Raw genomic sequence first — 24,123 nt, forward strand, 5'->3', positions numbered from 1 at the left:
GCACTGGGAGCCAAAGACTGTGCTCCCCTCCCAGAAGAGGGGAGCCAACAACGCTCTCCTCCCGAAAGAGGAGAGCCAGGGGGGTTCAGGGGGGAGCGGAACCTGATGGCCACACACTCCCCCCCTAGACCTGCCAAGAGAGGAACCCGTAAGGGAACCGCATCCCAACAAAATCCTAGTAGGACGTGACACACGTGAATAAGTGGACACACAGTGACAAAGAAATTAAATAAATAGTGAAGGTTTCACAGTATAATACTGCCCGGACCTTCGACCGGGAATTGAAAAATTCCCCATCCTAAGGCCAGAAGGCCCGGAATAAGGGTGTGTGCGAAGAAAGAAAATTTGAAGTGCTTGTGCAAATGTGCCATAAACTCAAGTGGGGTTCCCAATCCCAGTGAGTTAAGGCACCCCAGGGTCACCACTCCTGGGGCACTTCACACTTCGGGCTTTCGATCTTCCCCGGCCCAATGGCGTCGATCCTGGGGTGCCATGCTTTCCACCAGATGACTATATTAGCCACCTGGCGTACTAACAAGCGCCTAAACCCCAGTGTGCATAATGTATCAATCTACTAGGGCGGCCAACATCCAAAACCGCCTTTTCGAAAGATACTACACTTGATCTTAGCCAAAAGGCCGAGAAGCGATAACCAGAATTGGTTTCAAACTACGGAGCCACCCAAGGATCCTGAAAAGTCCATTTGTGGAGATGAGCTCCTGGACTCCCGTTAAGAAGACATGTTGTCAACCTCTAGATCCCTTACATGCCTGCACTTTTCGGCTTGCTGCTGCTGCAATCCACGCGTTTTAGATTTGCATAACTCCACCTCTTTAAACACAGCACCTTCACCCCCTGCTGTTCCCACCCGCCTCAACACCGTTGGAAGGGAGGAGAACCAATTAAGGCGGGGGGTGGGGTGGAACGAGCAGCTGTCTACCCTTAGCAGGAGGGCTCTTGATTACATACCTCTCCTGCTGCTGCTGCTGCTGGCTGTCCAGCAGCAGACTGAAGGTGGCTGCTGCTGTGCACAGGTATATAAAGGCTCAGAGCCTATTATGACACGCGCAGCCAGCGTTCCATTGCCACATTCCATCTACTGCAGGCAGGATACCTGGCTGGCTGAATGTCGCTGAGAAGCTCACAGAGACCGCCATAAGCAACAGTTTAACAGAATGCCACAGACTAATCAACCAAACTTTTTGGGTTGGGTTCTCTTTTATAGTCTGCAGGCATTAAATGAAAGAAGTCAGTGTTCCAGCAGAAGGAGACAACGTTTCAGAAAAGGCATTGTAGCAAACCAAAAAAGAAATTTTAAGCGCAGCAGAGTAACCAGCGCACATACCTGTTAGCTCAGGTGAGTTTAAAAGGCTGCTGTTGATAACAAGGGCATTTGCTAAATAGATGGTGTGTGTGCAACAATATACTGAAAGGTCAATTATATTGTGCAGCTTATCTCACCACCTGTAGTTATTTAGGTGAAAGCTCCAAAATGCTTGCCTAATATGTCTGTTTATCCAAAAGGAAGTAAAAAGGGAGAGCTAGAAAGATAGCATTGCATCACATTACATGGCAATGCAATGCACAGTTGCTGAAGTTGAACCAAAATGAGCTTGTAATCTGGCTTCTGCAACTTTGAACATGAAAAATCCAATGAGGAGAAGAAAAGCAAAGCCAAAGAGTCCATCCCAAAATCCGACAAACAAGCAAAATGAGCAAAAAACATTGAATTCAATTCTTTCTGATTTTAGAAACTGCATGAAAGAAGGGGTGCACCGGTCCTGGAGATACTGCAATACCAGGTCAATGCGTGGAGTGGACAGAGCAAGCTCTTTTTCCATCTCCCTGTTCTAAAAATCCATTTAATATATGGTCCCCAGATAGGGGACGTATCAGATATTAAACTGATAAGAACAGATACTACACTTGATCTTAGCCAAAAGGCCGAGAAGCGATAACCAGAATTGGTTTCAAACTACGGAGCCACCCAAGGATCCTGAAAAGTCCATTTGTGGAGATGAGCTCCTGGACTCCCGTTAAGAAGACATGTTGTCAACCTCTAGATCCCTTACATGCCTGCACTTTTCGGCTTGCTGCTGCTGCAATCCACGCGTTTTAGATCTGCATAACTCCACCTCTTTAAACACAGCACCTTCACCCCCTGCTGTTCCCACCCGCCTCAACACCGTTGGAAGGGAGGAGAACCAATTAAGGCGGGGGGTGGGGTGGAACGAGCAGCTGTCTACCCTTAGCAGGAGGGCTCCTGATTACATACCTCTCCTGCTGCTGCTGCTGCTGGCTGTCCAGCAGCAGACTGAAGGTGGCTGCTGCTGTGCACAGGTATATAAAGGCTCAGAGCCTATTATGACACGCGCAGCCAGCGTTCCATTGCCACATTCCATCTACTGCAGGCAGGATACCTGGCTGGCTGAATGTCGCTGAGAAGCTCACAGAGACCGCCATAAGCAACAGTTTAACAGAATGCCACAGACTAATCAACCAAACTTTTTGGGTTGGGTTCTCTTTTATAGTCTGCAGGCATTAAATGAAAGAAGTCAGTGTTCCAGCAGAAGGAGACAACGTTTCAGAAAAGGCATTGTAGCAAACCAAAAAAGAAATTTTAAGCGCAGCAGAGTAACCAGCGCACATACCTGTTAGCTCAGGTGAGTTTAAAAGGCTGCTGTTGATAACAAGGGCATTTGCTAAATAGATGGTGTGTGTGCAACAATATACTGAAAGGTCAATTATATTGTGCAGCTTATCTCACCACCTGTAGTTATTTAGGTGAAAGCTCCAAAATGCTTGCCTAATATGTCTGTTTATCCAAAAGGAAGTAAAAAGGGAGAGCTAGAAAGATAGCATTGCATCACATTACATGGCAATGCAATGCACAGTTGCTGAAGTTGAACCAAAATGAGCTTGTAATCTGGCTTCTGCAACTTTGAACATGAAAAATCCAATGAGGAGAAGAAAAGCAAAGCCAAAGAGTCCATCCCAAAATCCGACAAACAAGCAAAATGAACAAAAAACATTGAATTCAATTCTTTCTGATTTTAGAAACTGCATTAAAGAAGGGGTGCACCGGTCCTGGAGATACTGCAATACCAGGTCAATGCGTGGAGTGGACAGAGCAAGCTCTTTTTCCATCTCCCTGTTCTAAAAATCCATTTAATATATGGTCCCCAGATAGGGGACGTATCAGATATTAAACTGATAAGAACAGATACTACACTTGATCTTAGCCAAAAGGCCGAGAAGCGATAACCAGAATTGGTTTCAAACTACGGAGCCACCCAAGGATCCTGAAAAGTCCATTTGTGGAGATGAGCTCCTGGACTCCCGTTAAGAAGACATGTTGTCAACCTCTAGATCCCTTACATGCCTGCACTTTTCGGCTTGCTGCTGCTGCAATCCACGCGTTTTAGATCTGCATAACTCCACCTCTTTAAACACAGCACCTTCACCCCCTGCTGTTCCCACCCGCCTCAACACCGTTGGAAGGGAGGAGAACCAATTAAGGCGGGGGGTGGGGTGGAACGAGCAGCTGTCTACCCTTAGCAGGAGGGCTCCTGATTACATACCTCTCCTGCTGCTGCTGCTGCTGGCTGTCCAGCAGCAGACTGAAGGTGGCTGCTGCTGTGCACAGGTATATAAAGGCTCAGAGCCTATTATGACACGCGCAGCCAGCGTTCCATTGCCACATTCCATCTACTGCAGGCAGGATACCTGGCTGGCTGAATGTCGCTGAGAAGCTCACAGAGACCGCCATAAGCAACAGTTTAACAGAATGCCACAGACTAATCAACCAAACTTTTTGGGTTGGGTTCTCTTGTATAGTCTGCAGGCATTAAATGAAAGAAGTCAGTGTTCCAGCAGAAGGAGACAACGTTTCAGAAAAGGCATTGTAGCAAACCAAAAAAGAAATTTTAAGCGCAGCAGAGTAACCAGCGCACATACCTGTTAGCTCAGGTGAGTTTAAAAGGCTGCTGTTGATAACAAGGGCATTTGCTAAATAGATGGTGTGTGTGCAACAATATACTGAAAGGTCAATTATATTGTGCAGCTTATCTCACCACCTGTAGTTATTTAGGTGAAAGCTCCAAAATGCTTGCCTAATATGTCTGTTTATCCAAAAGGAAGTAAAAAGGGAGAGCTAGAAAGATAGCATTGCATCACATTACATGGCAATGCAATGCACAGTTGCTGAAGTTGAACCAAAATGAGCTTGTAATCTGGCTTCTGCAACCTTGAACATGAAAAATCCAATGAGGAGAAGAAAAGCAAAGCCAAAGAGTCCATCCCAAAATCCGACAAACAAGCAAAATGAACAAAAAACATTGAATTCAATTCTTTCTGATTTTAGAAACTGCATTAAAGAAGGGGTGCACCGGTCCTGGAGATACTGCAATACCAGGTCAATGCGTGGAGTGGACAGAGCAAGCTCTTTTTCCATCTCCCTGTTCTAAAAATCCATTTAATATATGGTCCCCAGATAGGGGACGTATCAGATATTAAACTGATAAGAACAGATACTACACTTGATCTTAGCCAAAAGGCCGAGAAGCGATAACCAGAATTGGTTTCAAACTACGGAGCCACCCAAGGATCCTGAAAAGTCCATTTGTGGAGATGAGCTCCTGGACTCCCGTTAAGAAGACATGTTGTCAACCTCTAGATCCCTTACATGCCTGCACTTTTCGGCTTGCTGCTGCTGCAATCCACGCGTTTTAGATCTGCATAACTCCACCTCTTTAAACACAGCACCTTCACCCCCTGCTGTTCCCACCCGCCTCAACACCGTTGGAAGGGAGGAGAACCAATTAAGGCGGGGGGTGGGGTGGAACGAGCAGCTGTCTACTCTTAGCAGGAGGGCTCCTGATTACATACCTCTACTGCTGCTGCTGCTGCTGGCTGTCCAGCAGCAGACTGAAGGTGGCTGCTGCTGTGCACAGGTATATAAAGGCTCAGAGCCTATTATGACACGCGCAGCCAGCGTTCCATTGCCACATTCCATCTACTGCAGGCAGGATACCTGGCTGGCTGAATGTCGCTGAGAAGCTCACAGAGACCGCCATAAGCAACAGTTTAACAGAATGCCACAGACTAATCAACCAAACTTTTTGGGTTGGGTTCTCTTTTATAGTCTGCAGGCATTAAATGAAAGAAGTCAGTGTTCCAGCAGAAGGAGACAACGTTTCAGAAAAGGCATTGTAGCAAACCAAAAAAGAAATTTTAAGCGCAGCAGAGTAACCAGCGCACATACCTGTTAGCTCAGGTGAGTTTAAAAGGCTGCTGTTGATAACAAGGGCATTTGCTAAATAGATGGTGTGTGTGCAACAATATACTGAAAGGTCAATTATATTGTGCAGCTTATCTCACCACCTGTAGTTATTTAGGTGAAAGCTCCAAAATGCTTGCCTAATATGTCTGTTTATCCAAAAGGAAGTAAAAAGGGAGAGCTAGAAAGATAGCATTGCATCACATTACATGGCAATGCAATGCACAGTTGCTGAAGTTGAACCAAAATGAGCTTGTAATCTGGCTTCTGCAACTTTGAACATGAAAAATCCAATGAGGAGAAGAAAAGCAAAGCCAAAGAGTCCATCCCAAAATCCGACAAACAAGCAAAATGAACAAAAAACATTGAATTCAATTCTTTCTGATTTTAGAAACTGCATTAAAGAAGGGGTGCACCGGTCCTGGAGATACTGCAATACCAGGTCAATGCGTGGAGTGGACAGAGCAAGCTCTTTTTCCATCTCCCTGTTCTAAAAATCCATTTAATATATGGTCCCCAGATAGGGGACGTATCAGATATTAAACTGATAAGAACAGATACTACACTTGATCTTAGCCAAAAGGCCGAGAAGCGATAACCAGAATTGGTTTCAAACTACGGAGCCACCCAAGGATCCTGAAAAGTCCATTTGTGGAGATGAGCTCCTGGACTCCCGTTAAGAAGACATGTTGTCAACCTCTAGATCCCTTACATGCCTGCACTTTTCGGCTTGCTGCTGCTGCAATCCACGCGTTTTAGATCTGCATAACTCCACCTCTTTAAACACAGCACCTTCACCCCCTGCTGTTCCCACCCGCCTCAACACCGTTGGAAGGGAGGAGAACCAATTAAGGCGGGGGGTGGGGTGGAACGAGCAGCTGTCTACCCTTAGCAGGAGGGCTCCTGATTACATACCTCTCCTGCTGCTGCTGCTGCTGGCTGTCCAGCAGCAGACTGAAGGTGGCTGCTGCTGTGCACAGGTATATAAAGGCTCAGAGCCTATTATGACACGCGCAGCCAGCGTTCCATTGCCACATTCCATCTACTGCAGGCAGGATACCTGGCTGGCTGAATGTCGCTGAGAAGCTCACAGAGACCGCCATAAGCAACAGTTTAACAGAATGCCACAGACTAATCAACCAAACTTTTTGGGTTGGGTTCTCTTTTATAGTCTGCAGGCATTAAATGAAAGAAGTCAGTGTTCCAGCAGAAGGAGACAACGTTTCAGAAAAGGCATTGTAGCAAACCAAAATAGAAATTTTAAGCGCAGCAGAGTAACCAGCGCACATACCTGTTAGCTCAGGTGAGTTTAAAAGGCTGCTGTTGATAACAAGGGCATTTGCTAAATAGATGGTGTGTGTGCAACAATATACTGAAAGGTCAATTATATTGTGCAGCTTATCTCACCACCTGTAGTTATTTAGGTGAAAGCTCCAAAATGCTTGCCTAATATGTCTGTTTATCCAAAAGGAAGTAAAAAGGGAGAGCTAGAAAGATAGCATTGCATCACATTACATGGCAATGCAATGCACAGTTGCTGAAGTTGAACCAAAATGAGCTTGTAATCTGGCTTCTGCAACTTTGAACATGAAAAATCCAATGAGGAGAAGAAAAGCAAAGCCAAAGAGTCCATCCCAAAATCCGACAAACAAGCAAAATGAACCAAAAACATTGAATTCAATTCTTTCTGATTTTAGAAACTGCATTAAAGAAGGGGTGCACCGGTCCTGGAGATACTGCAATACCAGGTCAATGCGTGGAGTGGACAGAGCAAGCTCTTTTTCCATCTCCCTGTTCTAAAAATCCATTTAATATATGGTCCCCAGATAGGGGACGTATCAGATATTAAACTGATAAGAACAGATACTACACTTGATCTTAGCCAAAAGGCCGAGAAGCGATAACCAGAATTGGTTTCAAACTACGGAGCCACCCAAGGATCCTGAAAAGTCCATTTGTGGAGATGAGCTCCTGGACTCCCGTTAAGAAGACATGTTGTCAACCTCTAGATCCCTTACATGCCTGCACTTTTCGGCTTGCTGCTGCTGCAATCCACGCGTTTTAGATCTGCATAACTCCACCTCTTTAAACACAGCACCTTCACCCCCTGCTGTTCCCACCCGCCTCAACACCGTTGGAAGGGAGGAGAACCAATTAAGGCGGGGGGTGGGGTGGAACGAGCAGCTGTCTACCCTTAGCAGGAGGGCTCCTGATTACATACCTCTCCTGCTGCTGCTGCTGCTGGCTGTCCAGCAGCAGACTGAAGGTGGCTGCTGCTGTGCACAGGTATATAAAGGCTCAGAGCCTATTATGACACGCGCAGCCAGCGTTCCATTGCCACATTCCATCTACTGCAGGCAGGATACCTGGCTGGCTGAATGTCGCTGAGAAGCTCACAGAGACCGCCATAAGCAACAGTTTAACAGAATGCCACAGACTAATCAACCAAACTTTTTGGGTTGGGTTCTCTTTTATAGTCTGCAGGCATTAAATGAAAGAAGTCAGTGTTCCAGCAGAAGGAGACAACGTTTCAGAAAAGGCATTGTAGCAAACCAAAAAAGAAATTTTAAGCGCAGCAGAGTAACCAGCGCACATACCTGTTAGCTCAGGTGAGTTTAAAAGGCTGCTGTTGATAACAAGGGCATTTGCTAAATAGATGGTGTGTGTGCAACAATATACTGAAAGGTCAATTATATTGTGCAGCTTATCTCACCACCTGTAGTTATTTAGGTGAAAGCTCCAAAATGCTTGCCTAATATGTCTGTTTATCCAAAAGGAAGTAAAAAGGGAGAGCTAGAAAGATAGCATTGCATCACATTACATGGCAATGCAATGCACAGTTGCTGAAGTTGAACCAAAATGAGCTTGTAATCTGGCTTCTGCAACTTTGAACATGAAAAATCCAATGAGGAGAAGAAAAGCAAAGCCAAAGAGTCCATCCCAAAATCCGACAAACAAGCAAAATGAACCAAAAACATTGAATTCAATTCTTTCTGATTTTAGAAACTGCATTAAAGAAGGGGTGCACCGGTCCTGGAGATACTGCAATACCAGGTCAATGCGTGGAGTGGACAGAGCAAGCTCTTTTTCCATCTCCCTGTTCTAAAAATCCATTTAATATATGGTCCCCAGATAGGGGACGTATCAGATATTAAACTGATAAGAACAGATACTACACTTGATCTTAGCCAAAAGGCCGAGAAGCGATAACCAGAATTGGTTTCAAACTACGGAGCCACCCAAGGATCCTGAAAAGTCCATTTGTGGAGATGAGCTCCTGGACTCCCGTTAAGAAGACATGTTGTCAACCTCTAGATCCCTTACATGCCTGCACTTTTCGGCTTGCTGCTGCTGCAATCCACGCGTTTTAGATCTGCATAACTCCACCTCTTTAAACACAGCACCTTCACCCCCTGCTGTTCCCACCCGCCTCAACACCGTTGGAAGGGAGGAGAACCAATTAAGGCGGGGGGTGGGGTGGAACGAGCAGCTGTCTACCCTTAGCAGGAGGGCTCCTGATTACATACCTCTCCTGCTGCTGCTGCTGCTGGCTGTCCAGCAGCAGACTGAAGGTGGCTGCTGCTGTGCACAGGTATATAAAGGCTCAGAGCCTATTATGACACGCGCAGCCAGCGTTCCATTGCCACATTCCATCTACTGCAGGCAGGATACCTGGCTGGCTGAATGTCGCTGAGAAGCTCACAGAGACCGCCATAAGCAACAGTTTAACAGAATGCCACAGACTAATCAACCAAACTTTTTGGGTTGGGTTCTCTTTTATAGTCTGCAGGCATTAAATGAAAGAAGTCAGTGTTCCAGCAGAAGGAGACAACGTTTCAGAAAAGGCATTGTAGCAAACCAAAAAAGAAATTTTAAGCGCAGCAGAGTAACCAGCGCACATACCTGTTAGCTCAGGTGAGTTTAAAAGGCTGCTGTTGATAACAAGGGCATTTGCTAAATAGATGGTGTGTGTGCAACAATATACTGAAAGGTCAATTATATTGTGCAGCTTATCTCACCACCTGTAGTTATTTAGGTGAAAGCTCCAAAATGCTTGCCTAATATGTCTGTTTATCCAAAAGGAAGTAAAAAGGGAGAGCTAGAAAGATAGCATTGCATCACATTACATGGCAATGCAATGCACAGTTGCTGAAGTTGAACCAAAATGAGCTTGTAATCTGGCTTCTGCAACTTTGAACATGAAAAATCCAATGAGGAGAAGAAAAGCAAAGCCAAAGAGTCCATCCCAAAATCCGACAAACAAGCAAAATGAACAAAAAACATTGAATTCAATTCTTTCTGATTTTAGAAACTGCATTAAAGAAGGGGTGCACCGGTCCTGGAGATACTGCAATACCAGGTCAATGCGTGGAGTGGACAGAGCAAGCTCTTTTTCCATCTCCCTGTTCTAAAAATCCATTTAATATATGGTCCCCAGATAGGGGACGTATCAGATATTAAACTGATAAGAACAGATACTACACTTGATCTTAGCCAAAAGGCCGAGAAGCGATAACCAGAATTGGTTTCAAACTACGGAGCCACCCAAGGATCCTGAAAAGTCCATTTGTGGAGATGAGCTCCTGGACTCCCGTTAAGAAGACATGTTGTCAACCTCTAGATCCCTTACATGCCTGCACTTTTCGGCTTGCTGCTGCTGCAATCCACGCGTTTTAGATCTGCATAACTCCACCTCTTTAAACACAGCACCTTCACCCCCTGCTGTTCCCACCCGCCTCAACACCGTTGGAAGGGAGGAGAACCAATTAAGGCGGGGGGTGGGGTGGAACGAGCAGCTGTCTACCCTTAGCAGGAGGGCTCCTGATTACATACCTCTCCTGCTGCTGCTGCTGCTGGCTGTCCAGCAGCAGACTGAAGGTGGCTGCTGCTGTGCACAGGTATATAAAGGCTCAGAGCCTATTATGACACGCGCAGCCAGCGTTCCATTGCCACATTCCATCTACTGCAGGCAGGATACCTGGCTGGCTGAATGTCGCTGAGAAGCTCACAGAGACCGCCATAAGCAACAGTTTAACAGAATGCCACAGACTAATCAACCAAACTTTTTGGGTTGGGTTCTCTTTTATAGTCTGCAGGCATTAAATGAAAGAAGTCAGTGTTCCAGCAGAAGGAGACAACGTTTCAGAAAAGGCATTGTAGCAAACCAAAAAAGAAATTTTAAGCGCAGCAGAGTAACCAGCGCACATACCTGTTAGCTCAGGTGAGTTTAAAAGGCTGCTGTTGATAACAAGGGCATTTGCTAAATAGATGGTGTGTGTGCAACAATATACTGAAAGGTCAATTATATTGTGCAGCTTATCTCACCACCTGTAGTTATTTAGGTGAAAGCTCCAAAATGCTTGCCTAATATGTCTGTTTATCCAAAAGGAAGTAAAAAGGGAGAGCTAGAAAGATAGCATTGCATCACATTACATGGCAATGCAATGCACAGTTGCTGAAGTTGAACCAAAATGAGCTTGTAATCTGGCTTCTGCAACTTTGAACATGAAAAATCCAATGAGGAGAAGAAAAGCAAAGCCAAAGAGTCCATCCCAAAATCCGACAAACAAGCAAAATGAACAAAAAACATTGAATTCAATTCTTTCTGATTTTAGAAACTGCATTAAAGAAGGGGTGCACCGGTCCTGGAGATACTGCAATACCAGGTCAATGCGTGGAGTGGACAGAGCAAGCTCTTTTTCCATCTCCCTGTTCTAAAAATCCATTTAATATATGGTCCCCAGATAGGGGACGTATCAGATATTAAACTGATAAGAACAGATACTACACTTGATCTTAGCCAAAAGGCCGAGAAGCGATAACCAGAATTGGTTTCAAACTACGGAGCCACCCAAGGATCCTGAAAAGTCCATTTGTGGAGATGAGCTCCTGGACTCCCGTTAAGAAGACATGTTGTCAACCTCTAGATCCCTTACATGCCTGCACTTTTCGGCTTGCTGCTGCTGCAATCCACGCGTTTTAGATCTGCATAACTCCACCTCTTTAAACACAGCACCTTCACCCCCTGCTGTTCCCACCCGCCTCAACACCGTTGGAAGGGAGGAGAACCAATTAAGGCGGGGGGTGGGGTGGAACGAGCAGCTGTCTACCCTTAGCAGGAGGGCTCCTGATTACATACCTCTCCTGCTGCTGCTGCTGCTGGCTGTCCAGAGCAGACTGAAGGTGGCTGCTGCTGTGCACAGGTATATAAAGGCTCAGAGCCTATTATGACACGCGCAGCCAGCGTTCCATTGCCACATTCCATCTACTGCAGGCAGGATACCTGGCTGGCTGAATGTCGCTGAGAAGCTCACAGAGACCGCCATAAGCAACAGTTTAACAGAATGCCACAGACTAATCAACCAAACTTTTTGGGTTGGGTTCTCTTTTATAGTCTGCAGGCATTAAATGAAAGAAGTCAGTGTTCCAGCAGAAGGAGACAACGTTTCAGAAAAGGCATTGTAGCAAACCAAAAAAGAAATTTTAAGCGCAGCAGAGTAACCAGCGCACATACCTGTTAGCTCAGGTGAGTTTAAAAGGCTGCTGTTGATAACAAGGGCATTTGCTAAATAGATGGTGTGTGTGCAACAATATACTGAAAGGTCAATTATATTGTGCAGCTTATCTCACCACCTGTAGTTATTTAGGTGAAAGCTCCAAAATGCTTGCCTAATATGTCTGTTTATCCAAAAGGAAGTAAAAAGGGAGAGCTAGAAAGATAGCATTGCATCACATTACATTGCAATGCAATGCACAGTTGCTGAAGTTGAACCAAAATGAGCTTGTAATCTGGCTTCTGCAACTTTGAACATGAAAAATCCAATGAGGAGAAGAAAAGCAAAGCCAAAGAGTCCATCCCAAAATCCGACAAACAAGCAAAATGAACAAAAAACATTGAATTCAATTCTTTCTGATTTTAGAAACTGCATTAAAGAAGGGGTGCACCGGTCCTGGAGATACTGCAATACCAGGTCAATGCGTGGAGTGGACAGAGCAAGCTCTTTTTCCATCTCCCTGTTCTAAAAATCCATTTAATATATGGTCCCCAGATAGGGGACGTATCAGATATTAAACTGATAAGAACAGATACTGCACTTGATCTTAGCCAAAAGGCCGAGAAGCGATAACCAGAATTGGTTTCAAACTACGGAGCCACCCAAGGATCCTGAAAAGTCCATTTGTGGAGATGAGCTCCTGGACTCCCGTTAAGAAGACATGTTGTCAACCTCTAGATCCCTTACATGCCTGCACTTTTCGGCTTGCTGCTGCTGCAATCCACGCGTTTTAGATCTGCATAACTCCACCTCTTTAAACACAGCACCTTCACCCCCTGCTGTTCCCACCCGCCTCAACACCGTTGGAAGGGAGGAGAACCAATTAAGGCGGGGGGTGGGGTGGAACGAGCAGCTGTCTACCCTTAGCAGGAGGGCTCCTGATTACATACCTCTCCTGCTGCTGCTGCTGCTGGCTGTCCAGCAGCAGACTGAAGGTGGCTGCTGCTGTGCACAGGTATATAAAGGCTCAGAGCCTATTATGACACGCGCAGCCAGCGTTCCATTGCCACATTCCATCTACTGCAGGCAGGATACCTGGCTGGCTGAATGTCGCTGAGAAGCTCACAGAGACCGCCATAAGCAACAGTTTAACAGAATGCCACAGACTAATCAACCAAACTTTTTGGGTTGGGTTCTCTTTTATAGTCTGCAGGCATTAAATGAAAGAAGTCAGTGTTCCAGCAGAAGGAGACAACGTTTCAGAAAAGGCATTGTAGCAAACCAAAAAAGAAATTTTAAGCGCAGCAGAGTAACCAGCGCACATACCTGTTAGCTCAGGTGAGTTTAAAAGGCTGCTGTTGATAACAAGGGCATTTGCTAAATAGATGGTGTGTGTGCAACAATATACTGAAAGGTCAATTATATTGTGCAGCTTATCTCACCACCTGTAGTTATTTAGGTGAAAGCTCCAAAATGCTTGCCTAAGATGTCTGTTTATCCAAAAGGAAGTAAAAAGGGAGAGCTAGAAAGATAGCATTGCATCACACTACATGGCAATGCAATGCACAGTTGCTGAAGTTGAACCAAAATGAGCTTGTAATCTGGCTTCTGCAACTTTGAACATGAAAAATCCAATGAGGAGAAGAAAAGCAAAGCCAAAGAGTCCATCCCAAAATCCGACAAACAAGCAAAATGAACAAAAAACATTGAATTCAATTCTTTCTGATTTTAGAAACTGCATTAAAGAAGGGGTGCACCGGTCCTGGAGATACTGCAATACCAGGTCAATGCGTGGAGTGGACAGAGCAAGCTCTTTTTCCATCTCCCTGTTCTAAAAATCCATTTAATATATGGTCCCCAGATAGGGGACGTATCAGATATTAAACTGATAAGAACAGATACTACACTTGATCTTAGCCAAAAGGCCGAGAAGCGATAACCAGAATTGGTTTCAAACTACGAAGCCACCCAAGGATCCTGAAAAGTCCATTTGTGGAGATGAGCTCCTGGACTCCCGTTAAGAAGACATGTTGTCAACCTCTAGATCCCTTACATGCCTGCACTTTTCGGCTTGCTGCTGCTGCAATCCACGCGTTTTAGATCTGCATAACTCCACCTCTTTAAACACAGCACCTTCACCCCCTGCTGTTCCCACCCGCCTCAACACCGTTGGAAGGGAGGAGAACCAATTAAGGCGGGGGGTGGGGTGGAACGAGCAGCTGTCTACCCTTAGCAGGAGGGCTCCTGATTACATACCTCTCCTGCTGCTGCTGCTGCTGGCTGTCCAGCAGCAGACTGAAGGTGGCTGCTGCTGTGCACAGGTATATAAAGGCTCAGAGCCTATTATGACACGCGCAGCCAGCGTTCCATTGCCACATTCCATCTACTGCAGGCAGGATACCTGGCTGGCTGAATGTCGCTGAGAAGCTCACAGAGACCGCCATAAGCAACAGTTTAACAGAATGCCACAGACTAATCAACCAAACTTTTTGGGTTGGGTTCTCTTTTATAGTCTGCAGGCATTAAATGAAAGAAGTCAGTGTTCCAGCAGAAGGAGACAACGTTTCAGAAAAGGCATTGTAGCAAACCAAAAAAGAAATTTTAAGCGCAGCAGAGTAACCAGCGCACATACCTGTTAGCTCAGGTGAGTTTAAAAGGCTGCTGTTGATAACAAGGGCATTTGCTAAATAGATGGTGTGTGTGCAACAATATACTGAAAGGTCAATTATATTGTGCAGCTTATCTCACCACCTGTAGTTATTTAGGTGAAAGCTCCAAAATGCTTGCCTAATATGTCTGTTTATCCAAAAGGAAGTAAAAAGGGAGAGCTAGAAAGATAGCATTGCATCACATTACATGGCAATGCAATGCACAGTTGCTGAAGTTGAACCAAAATGAGCTTGTAATCTGGCTTCTGCAACTTTGAACATGAAAAATCCAATGAGGAGAAGAAAAGCAAAGCCAAAGAGTCCATCCCAAAATCCGACAAACAAGCAAAATGAACAATAAACATTGAATTCAATTCTTTCTGATTTTAGAAACTGCATTAAAGAAGGGGTGCACCGGTCCTGGAGATACTGCAATACCAGGTCAATGCGTGGAGTGGACAGAGCAAGCTCTTTTTCCATCTCCCTGTTCTAAAAATCCATTTAATATATGGTCCCCAGATAGGGGACGTATCAGATATTAAACTGATAAGAACAGATACTACACTTGATCTTAGCCAAAAGGCCGAGAAGCGATAACCAGAATTGGTTTCAAACTACGGAGCCACCCAAGGATCCTGAAAAGTCCATTTGTGGAGATGAGCTCCTGGACTCCCGTTAAGAAGACATGTTGTCAACCTCTAGATCCCTTACATGCCTGCACTTTTCGGCTTGCTGCTGCTGCAATCCACGCGTTTTAGATCTGCATAACTCCACCTCTTTAAACACAGCACCTTCACCCCCTGCTGTTCCCACCCGCCTCAACACCGTTGGAAGGGAGGAGAACCAATTAAGGCGGGGGGTGGGGTGGAACGAGCAGCTGTCTACCCTTAGCAGGAGGCCTCCTGATTACATACCTCTCCTGCTGCTGCTGCTGCTGCTGGCTGTCCAGCAGCAGACTGAAGGTGGCTGCTGCTGTGCACAGGTATATAAAGGCTCAGAGCCTATTATGACACGCGCAGCCAGCGTTCCATTGCCACATTCCATCTACTGCAGGCAGGATACCTGGCTGGCTGAATGTCGCTGAGAAGCTCACAGAGACCGCCATAAGCAACAGTTTAACAGAATGCCACAGACTAATCAACCAAACTTTTTGGGTTGGGTTCTCTTTTATAGTCTGCAGGCATTAAATGAAAGAAGTCAGTGTTCCAGCAGAAGGAGACAACGTTTCAGAAAAGGCATTGTAGCAAACCAAAAAAGAAATTTTAAGCGCAGCAGAGTAACCAGCGCACATACCTGTTAGCTCAGGTGAGTTTAAAAGGCTGCTGTTGATAACAAGGGCATTTGCTAAATAGATGGTGTGTGTGCAACAATATACTGAAAGGTCAATTATATTGTGCAGCTTATCTCACCACCTGTAGTTATTTAGGTGAAAGCTCCAAAATGCTTGCCTAATATGTCTGTTTATCCAAAAGGAAGTAAAAAGGGAGAGCTAGAAAGATAGCATTGCATCACATTACATGGCAATGCAATGCACAGTTGCTGAAGTTGAACCAAAATGAGCTTGTAATCTGGCTTCTGCAACTTTGAACATGAAAAATCCAATGAGGAGAAGAAAAGCAAAGCCAAAGAGTCCATCCCAAAATCCGACAAACAAGCAAAATGAACAAAAAACATTGAATTCAATTCTTTCTGATTTTAGAAACTGCATTAAAGAAGGGGTGCACCGGTCCTGGAGATACTGCAATACCAGGTCAATGCGTGGAGTGGACAGAGCAAGCTCTTTTTCCATCTCCCTGTTCTAAAAATCCATTTAATATATGGTCCCCAGATAGGGGACGTATCAGATATTAAACTGATAAGAACAGATACTACACTTGATCTTAGCCAAAAGGCCGAGAAGCGATAACCAGAATTGGTTTCAAACTACGGAGCCACCCAAGGATCCTGAAAAGTCCATTTGTGGAGATGAGCTCCTGGACTCCCGTTAAGAAGACATGTTGTCAACCTCTAGATCCCTTACATGCCTGCACTTTTCGGCTTGCTGCTGCTGCAATCCACGCGTTTTAGATCTGCATAACTCCACCTCTTTAAACACAGCACCTTCACCCCCTGCTGTTCCCACCCGCCTCAACACCGTTGGAAGGGAGGAGAACCAATTAAGGCGGGGGGTGGGGTGGAACGAGCAGCTGTCTACCCTTAGCAGGAGGGCTCCTGATTACATACCTCTCCTGCTGCTGCTGCTGCTGGCTGTCCAGCAGCAGACTGAAGGTGGCTGCTGCTGTGCACAGGTATATAAAGGCTCAGAACCTATTATGACACGCGCAGCCAGCGTTCGATTGCCACATTCCATCTACTGCAGGCAGGATACCTGGCTGGCTGAATGTCGCTGAGAAGCTCACAGAGACCGCCATAAGCAACAGTTTAACAGAATGCCACAGACTAATCAACCAAACTTTTTGGGTTGGGTTCTCTTTTATAGTCTGCAGGCATTAAATGAAAGAAGTCAGTGTTCCAGCAGAAGGAGACAACGTTTCAGAAAAGGCATTGTAGCAAACCAAAAAAGAAATTTTAAGCGCAGCAGAGTAACCAGCGCACATACCTGTTAGCTCAGGTGAGTTTAAAAGGCTGCTGTTGATAACAAGGGCATTTGCTAAATAGATGGTGTGTGTGCAACAATATACTGAAAGGTCAATTATATTGTGCAGCTTATCTCACCACCTGTAGTTATTTAGGTGAAAGCTCCAAAATGCTTGCCTAATATGTCTGTTTATCCAAAAGGAAGTAAAAAGGGAGAGCTAGAAAGATAGCATTGCATCACATTACATGGCAATGCAATGCACAGTTGCTGAAGTTGAACCAAAATGAGCTTGTAATCTGGCTTCTGCAACTTTGAACATGAAAAATCCAATGAGGAGAAGAAAAGCAAAGCCAAAGAGTCCATCCCAAAATCCGACAAACAAGCAAAATGAACAAAAAACATTGAATTCAATTCTTTCTGATTTTAGAAACTGCATTAAAGAAGGGGTGCACCGGTCCTGGAGATACTGCAATACCAGGTCAATGCGTGGAGTGGACAGAGCAAGCTCTTTTTCCATCTCCCTGTTCTAAAAATCCATTTAATATATGGTCCCCAGATAGGGGACGTATCAGATATTAAACTGATAAGAACAGATACTACACTTGATCTTAGCCAAAAGGCCGAGAAGCGATAACCAGAATTGGTTTCAAACTACGGAGCCACCCAAGGATCCTGAAAAGTCCATTTGTGGAGATGAGCTCCTGGACTCCCGTTAAGAAGACATGTTGTCAACCTCTAGATCCCTTACATGCCTGCACTTTTCGGCTTGCTGCTGCTGCAATCCACGCGTTTTAGATCTGCATAACTCCACCTCTTTAAACACAGCACCTTCACCCCCTGCTGTTCCCACCCGCCTCAACACCGTTGGAAGGGAGGAGAACCAATTAAGGCGGGGGGTGGGGTGGAACGAGCAGCTGTCTACCCTTAGCAGGAGGGCTCCTGATTACATACCTCTCCTGCTGCTGCTGCTGCTGGCTGTCCAGCAGCAGACTGAAGGTGGCTGCTGCTGTGCACAGGTATATAAAGGCTCAGAACCTATTATGACACGCGCAGCCAGCGTTCGATTGCCACATTCCATCTACTGCAGGCAGGATACCTGGCTGGCTGAATGTCGCTGAGAAGCTCACAGAGACCGCCATAAGCAACAGTTTAACAGAATGCCACAGACTAATCAACCAAACTTTTTGGGTTGGGTTCTCTTTTATAGTCTGCAGGCATTAAATGAAAGAAGTCAGTGTTCCAGCAGAAGGAGACAACGTTTCAGAAAAGGCATTGTAGCAAACCAAAAAAGAAATTTTAAGCGCAGCAGAGTAACCAGCGCACATACCTGTTAGCTCAGGTGAGTTTAAAAGGCTGCTGTTGATAACAAGGGCATTTGCTAAATAGATGGTGTGTGTGCAACAATATACTGAAAGGTCAATTATATTGTGCAGCTTATCTCACCACCTGTAGTTATTTAGGTGAAAGCTCCAAAATGCTTGCCTAATATGTCTGTTTATCCAAAAGGAAGTAAAAAGGGAGAGCTAGAAAGATAGCATTGCATCACATTACATGGCAATGCAATGCACAGTTGCTGAAGTTGAACCAAAATGAGCTTGTAATCTGGCTTCTGCAACTTTGAACATGAAAAATCCAATGAGGAGAAGAAAAGCAAAGCCAAAGAGTCCATCCCAAAATCCGACAAACAAGCAAAATGAACAAAAAACATTGAATTCAATTCTTTCTGATTTTAGAAACTGCATTAAAGAAGGGGTGCACCGGTCCTGGAGATACTGCAATACCAGGTCAATGCGTGGAGTGGACAGAGCAAGCTCTTTTTCCATCTCCCTGTTCTAAAAATCCATTTAATATATGGTCCCCAGATAGGGGACGTATCAGATATTAAACTGATAAGAACAGATACTACACTTGATCTTAGCCAAAAGGCCGAGAAGCGATAACCAGAATTGGTTTCAAACTACGGAGCCACCCAAGGATCCTGAAAAGTCCATTTGTGGAGATGAGCTCCTGGACTCCCGTTAAGAAGACATGTTGTCAACCTCTAGATCCCTTACATGCCTGCACTTTTCGGCTTGCTGCTGCTGCAATCCACGCGTTTTAGATCTGCATAACTCCACCTCTTTAAACACAGCACCTTCACCCCCTGCTGTTCCCACCCGCCTCAACACCGTTGGAAGGGAGGAGAACCAATTAAGGCGGGGGGTGGGGTGGAACGAGCAGCTGTCTACCCTTAGCAGGAGGGCTCCTGATTACATACCTCTCCTGCTGCTGCTGCTGCTGGCTGTCCAGCAGCAGACTGAAGGTGGCTGCTGCTGTGCACAGGTATATAAAGGCTCAGAACCTATTATGACACGCGCAGCCAGCGTTCCATTGCCACATTCCATCTACTGCAGGCAGGATACCTGGCTGGCTGAATGTCGCTGAGAAGCTCACAGAGACCGCCATAAGCAACAGTTTAACAGAATGCCACAGACTAATCAACCAAACTTTTTGGGTTGGGTTCTCTTTTATAGTCTGCAGGCATTAAATGAAAGAAGTCAGTGTTCCAGCAGAAGGAGACAACGTTTCAGAAAAGGCATTGTAGCAAACCAAAAAAGAAATTTTAAGCGCAGCAGAGTAACCAGCGCACATACCTGTTAGCTCAGGTGAGTTTAAAAGGCTGCTGTTGATAACAAGGGCATTTGCTAAATAGATGGTGTGTGTGCAACAATATACTGAAAGGTCAATTATATTGTGCAGCTTATCTCACCACCTGTAGTTATTTAGGTGAAAGCTCCAAAATGCTTGCCTAATATGTCTGTTTATCCAAAAGGAAGTAAAAAGGGAGAGCTAGAAAGATAGCATTGCATCACATTACATGGCAATGCAATGCACAGTTGCTGAAGTTGAACCAAAATGAGCTTGTAATCTGGCTTCTGCAACTTTGAACATGAAAAATCCAATGAGGAGAAGAAAAGCAAAGCCAAAGAGTCCATCCCAAAATCCGACAAACAAGCAAAATGAACAAAAAACATTGAATTCAATTCTTTCTGATTTTAGAAACTGCATTAAAGAAGGGGTGCATCGGTCCTGGAGATACTGCAATACCAGGTCAATGCGTGGAGTGGACAGAGCAAGCTCTTTTTCCATCTCCCTGTTCTAAAAATCCATTTAATATATGGTCCCCAGATAGGGGACGTATCAGATATTAAACTGATAAGAACAGATACTACACTTGATCTTAGCCAAAAGGCCGAGAAGCGATAACCAGAATTGGTTTCAAACTACGGAGCCACCCAAGGATCCTGAAAAGTCCATTTGTGGAGATGAGCTCCTGGACTCCCGTTAAGAAGACATGTTGTCAACCTCTAGATCCCTTACATGCCTGCACTTTTCGGCTTGCTGCTGCTGCAATCCACGCGTTTTAGATCTGCATAACTCCACCTCTTTAAACACAGCACCTTCACCCCCTGCTGTTCCCACCCGCCTCAACACCGTTGGAAGGGAGGAGAACCAATTAAGGCGGGGGGTGGGGTGGAACGAGCAGCTGTCTACCCTTAGCAGGAGGGCTCCTGGTTACATACCTCTCCTGCTGCTGCTGCTGCTGGCTGTCCAGCAGCAGACTGAAGGTGGCTGCTGCTGTGCACAGGTATATAAAGGCTCAGAGCCTATTATGACACGCGCAGCCAGCGTTCCATTGCCACATTCCATCTACTGCAGGCAGGATACCTGGCTGGCTGAATGTCGCTGAGAAGCTCACAGAGACCGCCATAAGCAACAGTTTAACAGAATGCCACAGACTAATCAACCAAACTTTTTGGGTTGGGTTCTCTTTTATAGTCTGCAGGCATTAAATGAAAGAAGTCAGTGTTCCAGCAGAAGGAGACAACGTTTCAGAAAAGGCATTGTAGCAAACCAAAAAAGAAATTTTAAGCGCAGCAGAGTAACCAGCGCACATACCTGTTAGCTCAGGTGAGTTTAAAAGGCTGCTGTTGATAACAAGGGCATTTGCTAAATAGATGGTGTGTGTGCAACAATATACTGAAAGGTCAATTATATTGTGCAGCTTATCTCACCACCTGTAGTTATTTAGGTGAAAGCTCCAAAATGCTTGCCTAATATGTCTGTTTATCCAAAAGGAAGTAAAAAGGGAGAGCTAGAAAGATAGCATTGCATCACATTACATGGCAATGCAATGCACAGTTGCTGAAGTTGAACCAAAATGAGCTTGTAATCTGGCTTCTGCAACTTTGAACATGAAAAATCCAATGAGGAGAAGAAAAGCAAAGCCAAAGAGTCCATCCCAAAATCCGACAAACAAGCAAAATGAACAAAAAACATTGAATTCAATTCTTTCTGATTTTAGAAACTGCATTAAAGAAGGGGTGCACCGGTCCTGGAGATACTGCAATACCAGGTCAATGCGTGGAGTGGACAGAGCAAGCTCTTTTTCCATCTCCCTGTTCTAAAAATCCATTTAATATATGGTCCCCAGATAGGGGACGTATCAGATATTAAACTGATAAGAACAGATTTTTTTTTTTTTTTTTTGAAAGCCCGAATTCGTGTACAAAACCCGAGTGCGCTTAAAAAAGTGACAAGTGCCACAAAAAAAGTGCACTAGGATGCTGGTCTTCTTGAAACCCTCTCCAAAAGGAGAAGGGTCCCCCAAACCATTCCCCGTCCCTCCGAGCCAAAAGGCCACAGCGAGGAACAGGGACAAAAAGCCACCTCCAGCCGAAGCCAGAGGCGACCCAATCTTACCCCCAGCACCTGCCCGAGTTCTCACCCGAGCAAGGCACTGGGAGCCAAAGACTGTGCTCCCCTCCCGGAAGAGGGGAGCCAACAACGCTCTCCTCCCGAAAGAGGAGAGCCAGGGGGGTTCAGGGGGGAGCGGAACCTGATGGCCACACACTCCCCCCCTAGACCTGCCAAGAGAGGAACCCGTAAGGGAACCGCATCCCGACAAAATCCTAGTAGGACGTGACACACGTGAATAAGTGGACACACAGTGACAAAGAAATTAAATAAATAGTGAAGGTTTCACAGTATAATACTGCCCGGACCTTCGACCGGGAATTGAAAAATTCCCCATCCTAAGGCCAGAAGGCCCGGAATAAGGGTGTGTGCGAAGAAAGAAAATTTGAAGTGCTTGTGCAAATGTGCCATAAACTCAAGTGGGGTTCCCAATCCCAGTGAGTTAAGGCACCCCAGGGTCACCACTCCTGGGGCACTTCACACTTCGGGCTTTCGATCTTCCCCGGCCCAATGGCGTCGATCCTGGGGGGCCATGCTTTCCACCAGATGACTATATTAGCCACCTGGCGTACTAACAAGCGCCTAAACCCCAGTGTGCATAATGTATCAATCTACTAGGGCGGCCAACATCCAAAACCGCCTTTTCGAAAGATACTACACTTGATCTTAGCCAAAAGGCCGAGAAGCGATAACCAGAATTGGTTTCAAACTACGGAGCCACCCAAGGATCCTGAAAAGTCCATTTGTGGAGATGAGCTCCTGGACTCCCGTTAAGAAGACATGTTGTCAACCTCTAGATCCCTTACATGCCTGCACTTTTCGGCTTGCTGCTGCTGCAATCCACGCGTTTTAGATCTGCATAACTCCACCTCTTTAAACACAGCACCTTCACCCCCTGCTGTTCCCACCCGCCTCAACACCGTTGGAAGGGAGGAGAACCAATTAAGGCGGGGGGTGGGGTGGAACGAGCAGCTGTCTACCCTTAGCAGGAGGGCTCCTGATTACATACCTCTCCTGCTGCTGCTGCTGCTGGCTGTCCAGCAGCAGACTGAAGGTGGCTGATGCTGTGCACAGGTATATAAAGGCTCAGAGCCTATTATGACACGCGCAGCCAGCGTTCCATTGCCACATTCCATCTACTGCAGGCAGGATACCTGGCTGGCTGAATGTCGCTGAGAAGCTCACAGAGACCGCCATAAGCAACAGTTTAACAGAATGCCACAGACTAATCAACCAAACTTTTTGGGTTGGGTTCTCTTTTATAGTCTGCAGGCATTAAATGAAAGAAGTCAGTGTTCCAGCAGAAGGAGACAACGTTTCAGAAAAGGCATTGTAGCAAACCAAAAAAGAAATTTTAAGCGCAGCAGAGTAACCAGCGCACATACCTGTTAGCTCAGGTGAGTTTAAAAGGCTGCTGTTGATAACAAGGGCATTTGCTAAATAGATGGTGTGTGTGCAACAATATACTGAAAGGTCAATTATATTGTGCAGCTTATCTCACCACCTGTAGTTATTTAGGTGAAAGCTCCAAAATGCTTGCCTAATATGTCTGTTTATCCAAAAGGAAGTAAAAAGGGAGAGCTAGAAAGATAGCATTGCATCACATTACATGGCAATGCAATGCACAGTTGCTGAAGTTGAACCAAAATGAGCTTGTAATCTGGCTTCTGCAACTTTGAACATGAAAAATCCAATGAGGAGAAGAAAAGCAAAGCCAAAGAGTCCATCCCAAAATCCGACAAACAAGCAAAATGAACAAAAAACATTGAATTCAATTCTTTCTGATTTTAGAAACTGCATTAAAGAAGGGGTGCACCGGTCCTGGAGATACTGCAATACCAGGTCAATGCGTGGAGTGGACAGAGCAAGCTCTTTTTCCATCTCCCTGTTCTAAAAATCCATTTAATATATGGTCCCCAGATAGGGGACGTATCAGATATTAAACTGATAAGAACAGATACTACACTTGATCTTAGCCAAAAGGCCGAGAAGCGATAACCAGAATTGGTTTCAAACTACGGAGCCACCCAAGGATCCTGAAAAGTCCATTTGTGGAGATGAGCTCCTGGACTCCCGTTAAGAAGACATGTTGTCAACTTCTAGATCCCTTACATGCCTGCACTTTTCGGCTTGCTGCTGCTGCAATCCACGCGTTTTAGATCTGCATAACTCCACCTCTTTAAACACAGCACCTTCACCCCCTGCTGTTCCCACCCGCCTCAACACCGTTGGAAGGGAGGAGAACCAATTAAGGCGGGGGGTGGGGTGGAACGAGCAGCTGTCTACCCTTAGCAGGAGGGCTCCTGATTACATACCTCTCCTGCTGCTGCTGCTGCTGGCTGTCCAGCAGCAGACTGAAGGTGGCTGCTGCTGTGCACAGGTATATAA

General features: G+C 45.5%; 17 non-coding genes and 2 pseudogenes across 17 annotated transcripts; all 19 read right to left on the reverse strand.

Moving 5' to 3' along the window:
* Nucleotides 1-558: 558 nt before the first annotated feature.
* On the reverse strand, nucleotides 559-650 carry LOC141192202 (U2 spliceosomal RNA; annotated as a pseudogene).
* Nucleotides 651-1,765: 1,115 nt separating this feature from the next.
* On the reverse strand, nucleotides 1,766-1,956 carry LOC141191946 (U2 spliceosomal RNA). The gene has a single exon (XR_012265642.1). It is a non-coding gene; the product is annotated as a U2 spliceosomal RNA (small nuclear RNA).
* A 1,115-nt stretch (nucleotides 1,957-3,071) lies between these two features.
* Nucleotides 3,072-3,262, reverse strand: LOC141191957 (U2 spliceosomal RNA). The gene has a single exon (XR_012265653.1). It is a non-coding gene; the product is annotated as a U2 spliceosomal RNA (small nuclear RNA).
* A 1,115-nt stretch (nucleotides 3,263-4,377) lies between these two features.
* LOC141191968 (U2 spliceosomal RNA) lies at nucleotides 4,378-4,568 on the reverse strand. The gene has a single exon (XR_012265664.1). It is a non-coding gene; the product is annotated as a U2 spliceosomal RNA (small nuclear RNA).
* Nucleotides 4,569-5,683: 1,115 nt separating this feature from the next.
* LOC141191979 (U2 spliceosomal RNA) lies at nucleotides 5,684-5,874 on the reverse strand. The gene has a single exon (XR_012265675.1). It is a non-coding gene; the product is annotated as a U2 spliceosomal RNA (small nuclear RNA).
* A 1,115-nt stretch (nucleotides 5,875-6,989) lies between these two features.
* LOC141191991 (U2 spliceosomal RNA) lies at nucleotides 6,990-7,180 on the reverse strand. Its single transcript, XR_012265687.1, has one exon. It is a non-coding gene; the product is annotated as a U2 spliceosomal RNA (small nuclear RNA).
* Nucleotides 7,181-8,295: 1,115 nt separating this feature from the next.
* LOC141192002 (U2 spliceosomal RNA) lies at nucleotides 8,296-8,486 on the reverse strand. Its single transcript, XR_012265698.1, has one exon. It is a non-coding gene; the product is annotated as a U2 spliceosomal RNA (small nuclear RNA).
* Nucleotides 8,487-9,601: 1,115 nt separating this feature from the next.
* On the reverse strand, nucleotides 9,602-9,792 carry LOC141192013 (U2 spliceosomal RNA). Its single transcript, XR_012265709.1, has one exon. It is a non-coding gene; the product is annotated as a U2 spliceosomal RNA (small nuclear RNA).
* Nucleotides 9,793-10,907: 1,115 nt separating this feature from the next.
* Nucleotides 10,908-11,098, reverse strand: LOC141192024 (U2 spliceosomal RNA). The gene has a single exon (XR_012265720.1). It is a non-coding gene; the product is annotated as a U2 spliceosomal RNA (small nuclear RNA).
* Nucleotides 11,099-12,212: 1,114 nt separating this feature from the next.
* Nucleotides 12,213-12,403, reverse strand: LOC141192081 (U2 spliceosomal RNA). Its single transcript, XR_012265774.1, has one exon. It is a non-coding gene; the product is annotated as a U2 spliceosomal RNA (small nuclear RNA).
* Nucleotides 12,404-13,518: 1,115 nt separating this feature from the next.
* Nucleotides 13,519-13,709, reverse strand: LOC141192036 (U2 spliceosomal RNA). The gene has a single exon (XR_012265731.1). It is a non-coding gene; the product is annotated as a U2 spliceosomal RNA (small nuclear RNA).
* A 1,115-nt stretch (nucleotides 13,710-14,824) lies between these two features.
* LOC141192047 (U2 spliceosomal RNA) lies at nucleotides 14,825-15,015 on the reverse strand. Its single transcript, XR_012265742.1, has one exon. It is a non-coding gene; the product is annotated as a U2 spliceosomal RNA (small nuclear RNA).
* A 1,118-nt stretch (nucleotides 15,016-16,133) lies between these two features.
* Nucleotides 16,134-16,324, reverse strand: LOC141192059 (U2 spliceosomal RNA). Its single transcript, XR_012265753.1, has one exon. It is a non-coding gene; the product is annotated as a U2 spliceosomal RNA (small nuclear RNA).
* A 1,115-nt stretch (nucleotides 16,325-17,439) lies between these two features.
* LOC141192071 (U2 spliceosomal RNA) lies at nucleotides 17,440-17,630 on the reverse strand. Its single transcript, XR_012265764.1, has one exon. It is a non-coding gene; the product is annotated as a U2 spliceosomal RNA (small nuclear RNA).
* Nucleotides 17,631-18,745: 1,115 nt separating this feature from the next.
* Nucleotides 18,746-18,936, reverse strand: LOC141192082 (U2 spliceosomal RNA). Its single transcript, XR_012265775.1, has one exon. It is a non-coding gene; the product is annotated as a U2 spliceosomal RNA (small nuclear RNA).
* Nucleotides 18,937-20,051: 1,115 nt separating this feature from the next.
* LOC141192023 (U2 spliceosomal RNA) lies at nucleotides 20,052-20,242 on the reverse strand. Its single transcript, XR_012265719.1, has one exon. It is a non-coding gene; the product is annotated as a U2 spliceosomal RNA (small nuclear RNA).
* Nucleotides 20,243-21,357: 1,115 nt separating this feature from the next.
* On the reverse strand, nucleotides 21,358-21,539 carry LOC141192166 (U2 spliceosomal RNA). Its single transcript, XR_012265843.1, has one exon. It is a non-coding gene; the product is annotated as a U2 spliceosomal RNA (small nuclear RNA).
* Nucleotides 21,540-22,333: 794 nt separating this feature from the next.
* LOC141192203 (U2 spliceosomal RNA) lies at nucleotides 22,334-22,425 on the reverse strand (annotated as a pseudogene).
* Nucleotides 22,426-23,540: 1,115 nt separating this feature from the next.
* On the reverse strand, nucleotides 23,541-23,731 carry LOC141192094 (U2 spliceosomal RNA). Its single transcript, XR_012265786.1, has one exon. It is a non-coding gene; the product is annotated as a U2 spliceosomal RNA (small nuclear RNA).
* Between the last annotated feature and the right edge of the window lie 392 nt (nucleotides 23,732-24,123).

Source organism: Phyllobates terribilis, unplaced genomic scaffold, assembly GCF_046119375.1.
Source record: "Phyllobates terribilis strain yellow unplaced genomic scaffold, ASM4611937v1 Scaffold_52__1_contigs__length_9100884, whole genome shotgun sequence".
Classification (NCBI taxonomy): Eukaryota; Metazoa; Chordata; class Amphibia; order Anura; family Dendrobatidae; genus Phyllobates; species Phyllobates terribilis.